The sequence below is a fragment of the Hemicordylus capensis genome, chromosome 1 (genome assembly GCF_027244095.1).
Source record: "Hemicordylus capensis ecotype Gifberg chromosome 1, rHemCap1.1.pri, whole genome shotgun sequence".
NCBI classification, from domain to species: domain Eukaryota; kingdom Metazoa; phylum Chordata; class Lepidosauria; order Squamata; family Cordylidae; genus Hemicordylus; species Hemicordylus capensis.
Genome location: NC_069657.1, coordinates 222,031,069 through 222,040,267, shown reverse-complemented (window position 1 = coordinate 222,040,267; position 9,199 = coordinate 222,031,069). Strand labels below are relative to the sequence as shown.

At 44.4% G+C, this 9,199-nt stretch overlaps 1 long non-coding RNA gene across 5 annotated transcripts; it reads right to left on the bottom strand.

Moving 5' to 3' along the window:
- Positions 1–811: 811 nt before the first annotated feature.
- On the bottom strand, positions 812–8,261 carry LOC128340306 (uncharacterized). 5 transcript variants are annotated; one of them, XR_008313584.1, is made up of 4 exons: positions 7,394–7,527; positions 5,805–6,035; positions 1,734–1,876; positions 812–1,005 (listed from the first exon to the last, which is right to left on the bottom strand). It is a non-coding gene; the product is annotated as an uncharacterized LOC128340306 (long non-coding RNA). The 5 variants fall into 5 exon arrangements; XR_008313585.1 differs by lacking the exons at positions 5,805–6,035; positions 7,394–7,527 and adding an exon at positions 8,078–8,261; XR_008313587.1 differs by lacking the exon at positions 5,805–6,035 and having other exon boundaries at positions 7,394–7,474.
- Between the last annotated feature and the right edge of the window lie 938 nt (positions 8,262–9,199).

The following is a 9,199-nucleotide window of genomic DNA, read 5'->3' as shown; positions in this document are numbered from 1 at the left end:
GAAAGAAAGAAAGAAAGAAAAAGAAAGAAAGAAAGAAGTCCTTCCCTTTACTAGCCTAGCCCAATTCTTGATGTGCTAGTTTTCTATGTGTAGAGAGGCTTTATAGGAGGAGAGCTGGTCTTGTGGTAGCAAACATGAAGCAAGCATGAAGCTGGTCTTGTGGTTGCAAGCATGCTAAGCAGGGTCCACCCTGATTTGCATCTGAATGGGAGGCTACTAGTGAGCACTGTAACATAGTACACTGAGGGAAGAGCACTTCCATGCAGAAGGTCCCAGATTCCCTCCCTGGCATCTCCAAGATTGGGCTGAGAGAGACTCCTGCCTGTAACCTTGGAGAAGTTGTTGCCAGTCTGTGTACTAGGGCTGCTCCTGCAGATGTTAGCCTACAATTCCCATAATCCCTGGCTATTGGCCACTGTGGCTGGGGATTATGGGCATTGTAGTTCAAAAACAGCTGGGGGGAGCCTAAGTTGAGCAGGCCTGGTATACTGAGCTAGATGAACCAAGGGTCTGACTCTGTATCAGGCAGCTTTCTGTGTTTCTATGTGGATCAGCATTCAAAGGTGCTATAGTATTGCCCCAGCAGAGTGGTGAATGCGGATGAATGTAGATCAGCTCACTGTTAACCTACATTTTAGGCTGCGCCTGGGATGATGTCAGTTACAGCCTTTAGTAACTGTAATTCACAGTGTCAGTAGAACACTTTTTTTACATCATGTATGGGTTATTTTACAATTGGTAATGTAATCCTGCCTTGTGGGATTTCTTTTCCTCTTCTATATAAATGATCCCAATTATAACAATTAAATGATAAATTGGCACATTAAAGTGTATATTTCTTAACACTATTGTGTTAACAGAAATTGCAAAATAAGAAGAGTTACAGAGACTTGCTCAGACTCATGTGTCCCAAACTGAGGTTTGTTGTTGTTGATGATGGCTTATTTGTTTCTTGGCTGTGGCATTGAGACACAGTCTGATTTTGCTGTCTTCTCTTCTTGAAGTCTGAAAGTAATAAGTACAATATAGGCTTAGCAAGCAACCAGCTCACTAAAGTGCTCTAGGCAGAGACCTTCTTTTGCAGGCCTCTGGATCCCTTGAGGATTGCTCCTTTTTATCATATATGGTAGTCCCTATTCAACTTGCAGCCCACTACTGGAAAAGCCTATATCACCTGATGCTTTAACCCTTAAAGAGCAGGGGTTACATCAGCACTTGTCCACATTGCCTTCTGGGAGTGTGACTTTTGTTAGGATTGTGGCACAAGGGGAAAAGGTTTAGAGTGAAAAACATTCTCTCTATGCTGCATTCTCAATCCTGATCCCTACCCACCCAGCACAGCTGCTATTTAACTTAAAACAAATACATAAGGCCAAAGAGGCATTTCATGTAACATGACATGGACCATGGTTAATAGAGATATTGGCTCCAGTGGTCTAAAGATAATACAGTGCAAATTAGCAGATATATTTATTGTATTATGCATTGTATTATGCTGGTGAGTAATACTGCTAATAAGTAGTCTTGGGACTGTAATTCTGAAGTAACTAAAATATTTGCTGGGATCCAGCAAACACCCTAATAACAAAATCCTATTAATTTTATCACCATAGAAATGCTGATCACGAGTTCTTTGGGAACAGACATCTTAGCTGCAGACCAAGACTTATTTACATTCTTCTGAGAAAAAGAAATAGCCAGCAGTTTTTGCCATAAGGCCAATTAAGACATACCTGCCCGCTCCTTGCAAATTGTGCCGGGTTCTCAAATCCTTCCCCCTGGTTTTTATTTTCTTTCCATTTTGCTATGCCATTTGCTATCAGCTTTTGAAATCAGAACTGTTGGTGGCAAATGGATCATCTGAGCTGTCGATTACCTATAAAGATAACAATTCAACATATATCCACACTGTCTCTTTCTTTCTCCACACATTTAAGCAATATTTGTGCCCACTCAAAGATTGTAATAAGATATGTCAGTACGCTTTCCCAGAGTTTAGCCTGAGGACATTTGATCTGCAAACAACCAGACTACAGCAAAGAAACAAGACTAAAACAATCCATAATAAATATATCCAGCTAAAGATTCATTTAAAACGGTTTATCTGTCATTGTAGTTTGGCCCTTAGAAATCTTATTCATTTAGAAGGTGATGGGTCTCAGTCAGTTCTACCCGTGGCTACAAAAGGAGACACACTAGGAGATAATTTTAGATGGGAGCAGCATATGGTCATTTTTGCTAGGCGATCAACATTTTGTATGAGCCTGGATAATATGCTATATACCATGTTGTTTAAAGTTATCCCTCCCATCTGCAGTACAGCTATGTTATAAAGTGGTTACTGCATCCATCATTTACAGAGGAGATATTTAATTGAGTACCATTGTTCAGTTGAGCTTCATTTGGAAATTACCATCCATACTGTTTGTGTAAGCACAGCTGATTTGTGGAGGTACACAATACACTGGCTAAAAACCTACTAAAGCCAAAGAAATAAGCCTGGAATTAGAGATACTTATATCACAAAATGTGCCTTGAGGGCACTTGTCTTTTGTCCTGCTCTGCTGAACAGGGGAGCCCAGACAACCTTTTTGCAATGCATTGTGTCTGATCTTCCCTCCTGAGTAGGAAGGTGTGTGAATTGCCTATTGTATTCAAGGCTGATTGTGAGGACAATTGGAGTGTGCAGGTATGTCCAGCGCATCCTGTGCTGGGAAGGGCTGCCCAATAGTCCTATCAAACGTTACATCACTGACTCATCCCTATTGTAATGGAGTCTGCTGTGCTATCTACCTTTGCTTCCTGGCCTGAGTGCTTCATTAACAACAGGGGATCTCTCTCTTGCGAGAGGAAGAGGGGTATTTAGATTTCATTCGAAGTCCAAAATGATCTTGACTGCCAGATATTTGCAGTAGCTAGTTGTGGAGTCTGCTCAGCCAGGGCCCCCTCACAGAACGAGGGAGTGTGGCTCTAAGCCCCTTTCCAATGTGTGGGGTTTGCAGCCAAATCTAGGGGTGACCAGTACACTGCCAACTAAGTGATTTGTCCCCATGTATAACATAGACTGGGAGCTCACACTGTGGTGTAGCTCCTGAGCATAGGGAAAGTGCAATCTCCAAGCCTGGAGATGCAGTTGCAACCAGGGAGGCTTCTGGGAGCAGGCAGAATAAGCTCAGCGGGTAACACTGTCTCCTCCTCATGAGGTGACCTTCCTTCTGAGGAGACCTTTCTAAGGTCTGTCTGTGAGTCGCCAGGTGAGCACTCTGCCATTGCTACTGTAGCTCAGTCCAGGCTCAGCAGCAGTCCAAATCCTGAGGGACTGGTGGTGATGCTGGTGGTCTTGCACCCAGGAGTGGATCTGGGGTTTGGGGGAGAGAGTCCTCCAACTATTCAGATGGGAGATGGTTCTTTGGTGCTGGATCAGAGGGTTGGCCAGTCTTGGGTACCTGATCAGGCAGCGGGTGGGTTGAAAGTTCCGGATCTGTCAGCTGGCTCGCCACAGGCTCTTTCTCTGAGAACACACCTCTGGAGGACTCACCAGAGTCACAGTAAGCGGGGCTCTGGGTGATTTTACTACTACTACTACTACTACATTACATTTTATCATCATCATCATCACCCTCCTCCTCATCAGTTAAATAGTCCTATGGACTGGTATGCAGACCAAAAGGGACAAAATGTTCTGCTAATATTAATAATAATAATCTTTATTACGGTCGTTGACCAGCACAAAGCTAATATTACTATAAGAACATAAGTAAATCCCTGCTGGATCAGACCCAAGGGCTATCTCGTCCAGCATCCTGTTTCACACAGTGGCCCACCAGATGCCTCTGGGAAGCCCACAGGCAAGAAGTGAGGGCATGCCCTCTCTCCTGCTGTTGCTCCCCTACAACTGGTATTCAGAGGCACCCTGCCTCTGAGGCTGGAGGTGGCCTATAGCCATCAAGTAGCCATTGACGGACCTGTCCTCCATTAATCTGTCTTCCATGAATTTCAGAATCTTCAGAATTTAAAAAAAATCATAGCACATTAGTTTAAAATACACAGGATTTTCTTTTTCTTTATTTCTTTCAGGGAGGGTTAACCTTGAATTAAAGATTTTTAGAACTCGCTGATCCTGGTCTTCTGGGTACTGAGATCTATTTGTTTCCTCCCCCATTACTGAAACATGAAATGACACCCCATTGCCTCTTTCAAAACAAAAACAAGGACAGACAGGGTGTGTCTTCCTTTATCCCACATTTTATAGGTGATTAGTTAATGGAGACTGAATCCTTTTTTACTCTACTAAGAAAGTTCCAAAGAATTGGAAACATCTTCATTGCACCTTGCAGTGTGAACACACATAAGAACATAACATGAGAACATAAGAGGAGCCTTGCTGGATCACATGCAATGCCTATCTAGTCCAATGTTCTGTTTTCCACAGCAGTCCACCAAATGCTTCAGGGAAACCCACAACCAGGAAAGGAAGGCATGCCCCCTATCCAGCTGGTGCTTCCCTGCAGCTGGTACTTGAAGGCATCAAGACTAGTAGCCATTGATAGTCTTGTCCTCTAGGAATATGTAGGAAAATGCAAACACACACATAAAAGCTTACAGTACAGATAAGCAATCATAGAACAGTATCAGGGATATACAAAGCAGACACCAAAGGAACCGAAAGGCTAACACAAAGTCTGACTAAACAAACCTTTCCCTAGACTAACTTCCTGAAGCCAAAGCCCAGGCTTCCTTTTTTTGAACTCACCAAATTCTGGTTAAGAACTCAAGCTTCCTAACCTCCTGGCTTTCCAGGACCTGCAGAGGCATTTTCCTGCAGCCAAGCTTTATGGCCACAGGTCCTCCTCTGCACCTCCAGCCAGCTTCTCTTAACAAAGAACTCCTTCTTCCCCCCAGCAGCTCTCTAGGTACAACCCACCTAGTGTGCTGATTGGCTGAACCCTGGAGTTACCAGCCTGTCAGTGAGGACAGGGTTCACTTCCGGCTAACTCTTTAGGGGGGGGGGGCAGTGGCTGATCACTACAGGGGTGCTTTATTCCCCTGATATTTTGGTTGCTCTATTCTGCACCTTTTCCAGTTCTATAATGTCTTTTTTGAGATACAGTGATCAGAACTATACACAGAATTCAAAATGCGGTTGCACCATAGATTTGTATGAAGGCATTATAAAATTAGCAGTTTTATTTTCAGTCCCCTTCCTAATTATTCCTAGAATGAAATTTGCCTTTTTCACACCTGCTGCAGACTGAGCTGACATTTAGTGAGCTGCTCACCGTGACCCTAAGGTTCCTTTCCTGGTTGGTCACTGACAGCTTAGTCCCTATCAGTGAATAATATGTGGAAAATAGGGAATTTTTTTGCCCCATTGTGTATCACTTTACACTTGCTAACATTGAACTGAATTTGCCATTTTGATGCCCTCTAACCTAGCTTGGAGAGACCCCTTTGGAGCAGCTTCACAATCTGTTTTGGATTTCATTCCCCTAATAGTTTAAGAGCCACCTAATGGTGCAGTGCGGACGTAACTTGCCTAGGGAGCAAAAGGTTGCCGGTTTGAATCCCCACTGGTATGTTTCCCAGACTATGGGAAACACCTATATTGGACAGCAGTGATATAGGAAGATGCTGAAAAGCATCATCTCATACTGCTTGGGAGATGGCAATGGTAAACCCCTCCTGTATTCTACCAAAGAAATCAATGGCCAAAATAACTGCATATATTTTTTAAAAATCTGAGAATTTTTTCTTTCAAATATGGGAACCATTTATTCAATATAATATATTGCAGGGATTGATACCTCATCCAAGATTTGGCTTTTCTTTGTAGAGGAAGTTAATGCAGAAAGTAAGAATATCATTTTTGTTATCCTTCAGTTCTGCAGTCAATAATTTGTAGAGCGGGGAGATACATGTTGGTTGAAGGAATTCAGGTCGACGTATATAGACTGTATTGAGAATTCTTTATTTGCTGGGTTTGATTATCTTGTTTCTCCTTTTCTTTTCTTTTCCTTATTTCTCTCTGTTTATATCTTTCCCAAATCAATAAAATAATATTAAAAAGAAAAAAGAAAGAAAACCACATGGCTCTGTGGACACCAGGAGTCGACACCGACTCGACGGCACAACTTTACCTTTTTACCCTATTAGTTTAGTGTCATTGCAGATCTGGCTGCCATCTCACTTTCTAGATTATTTATTTTATGTATTTTATTTATTAAGAGATTTAATGTGCCGCCCAATCCACAGACTCAGTGTACAAGCAAGAACAGCACCTGAGATTTAAAATTTAATTCCAAAAATTCTATTTTGGGAAGGGCAGTATAGAAATCAAATAAATATTAGTTATTTATTCGATTTCAATACCACCCTTCCAAAAATGGCAAAATAAGATGGATCCCTGTCCCCAAAGGGCTCACAATCTAAAAAGAAGCACAAGATAGACACCAGCAATAAATAAATAAATAAATAAATTTGTGCTGGGGGGGCATGGGGGAGGGCGTCACAGTCTATCAGAGTGGATTCTTAGGTAGGTAGGGGTGTGTGTGTGTGTGTGTGTGTGTGTGTAAAGTTCTTCATAGGGATACATTGAGAGAACTCATACAGCAGCAAGTCCAAACACAAACTGGATTATTGGTTGCTGTATGAGTTATCTCAATGACAGTCCCTATGAAGAAATTTTCATACATATATAGACTGTGAGATAGACACACATACAGAGAGACTGTGTAAGAGGCCAGAAACGAAAAAATTCCCGGGGGGGGGACCATAAACCCCACTGGCTTGGGGCTCAAACCCACAAACCCACTTTGGGGTGTCCAGGCATCCCCCCAAGGGAAGAAAAGCTGGCTGGGCCGCCTCAAATCCCCATTGTCCCCTATAGGAGAAATGCAAAAATTACAAACATATTTTTTTTAAAAAACAGAAATCATTAAAAAAAAATCACAGGAGTGCCCGATTGCTTTGGGGTTTGGGTGACAGTTGGCACTCATATTGCTAAGCACAGCAATAAAAGGGTTAAAAAGAAAAAAGAAAAGCACCTGCTCCAGAGAGAACAAGAACCTCTCACAAAAAAAACCCCAAATCAAATAAAGCAACTAGCAACTGCTGAGCTGAGCTCTCTTCAGCTCAGCCCAGAATTAAAAGCAGCAGCCAGTCAGTACAGAAGCAAAAAAAGGTGGGAGGACAGTGGAGGCCTGAGGGTTAGGGAAATGGGCCAGAGAGGTCTCTCAGGCCAAAGGACCTCCCCCCACCCAGCCCAGAGCATGAGAGGGGAGGGAGAGACAGTCACTCACTCACTGGGGGCGGAGGGGGGGCAGCCTCAGAAGCAGAAAAACAGGCATAGGGGGACTGGAGGGAAGGCAGCACAAGTCTGCAGGCAGACTCTCACCAGCAGAAGCAGCAGCCAGCACTCAGCAAGCCAAGGACGGCAGCAAGAGTGATTTTAAAATTTGCAAGGCCAGAGGCTTGCTTTTAAATTTAAATAGAACCGGAAACTCCTCCTTTTGTAGCCCCCATCTTTGCCCTCTCTTCTGGCCAATAGGGTGCCAGTTCTCAAGGAGTGGCACTACTGCAGAGCCTACCAGAGAGCCAGACTCATCTGGCCAATCAGGGAGCATGAGCTCAGCAAATAAAATCAAGCGACACAAAATGGAGGATACCACCTAAAATGGAGGCTCAAGCCTTTGAACCATTTCAAACCCGTTTGAACCGAACCAGGCTCAGCTGGTTGGAACTCAGACCAGCATTGCCAATGCAATGCCCTGTTTGATCCAAGTTTGAACCGAACCAATTCAAACTTGAACCTGTTTGCATATCTCATTGATAGACCTGTCCTCCATGAATTTGTCTAAGCCCCTTTTAAAGCCATCCAAGCTGGTGGTCATCACCACATCCCATGGCAGAGAATTCCATAGATTAATTATGTACAGAAGTACTTCTTTTGTCAGTCCTAAATTTCCACCAGTTTCATGGGACAGCCCCTGGTTCTAGTGTTATGAGAGATGGAGAAAAATTTATCTCTGTCCACTCTCTCTACTCCATGCATAATTTTATACAGCTCAATCATGTCTACCTGTAGTCGCCTCTTTCTCTTCTGCTGGGACCAAGGACACCTCTGGGTTATCCTTCCCATAAGCCCCAAGGCAGGACAAATAATTGGCTAGTTAAAGCAAGACTCCGCCTACTTGAAACTGAGGGGGATAACCCGCCCAGTTCTCTTCTGTCCTCAAAAGCTCCTGGCAGCCTTTTCTTCATTCTCCTCATTCCTTAGCTATTTCTCTCCTTCTTTCTGCCGAAAACCCTTTTTTCCTTTACTTTTTATCCCTCTATTGTTCCGTTTAAAAACAAAAAACAAACAACAACAAAAACCATATGTCGCTATTCCTATCCTCCCCTCTCCTTCACTGCCCTTCTTTTCATGCTGCATGATGCAATCGGGATGGATTAGGTGCTATTTGGTCTGTCTCCTGAAGGGCAGAGGCCCTCATGTGGGCTTTCTAAGGGTTTTGCTGGAAAGCGGGGATTTTTTGCCGGCCACGTCCGCTCTCAGGCCGATCATGCGCCAGGCCTCATTACAGGCTGAGTCCCTTCTGTCACCAACGGCCACCTCCGGGCCCCTCGTTTGTGCTGACCTTCTGCTGCCATGGCCTCTACAGCCGTTTGAAGAGCCTCGACCTGCCTCAGAAACAGCCGCCCCCAGGCCGACCATCCTGGCTTCTTTGGCACCCGACATGCTTCCCTCACCGCACGACGCGGTTTCCTCGCCACCAGACACAACACTCCCGGCAGAGAAGCCGGTTGAGAGCACAAGCTGTGCACCCCAATATCGGCTGACACGTTCGGCTTCTCAGGGACTCAGATCATCGCTGGAGTGCCATGAGTCCCCTTGCAAGGGCTTCATTATAGGAAAAAAGCGCCCCTTAGCCAACCCACCCCCTACTTCGGCCGAAATAAGGGCCCTGGGGAAGCCAAAATTCTGTAGTCTCCCTAAGATGGCGGCAGGGGCTTCTAATAAGATGGAGCAAATGTTTGGCGGGAAACTCAGGAGGCGTCGATGATTGCCTACTGTCAACTGCTAGTGCATTGCCTTCAGCTAATAGAGGGCTGCAGGCGGGAGATCAGACCATTCAGCAGGTCTCCGCTGTGACTAGTCTACCAAGGTCTGTCCCTCCTGGGTGGCAGGCCTGGTTTAAAA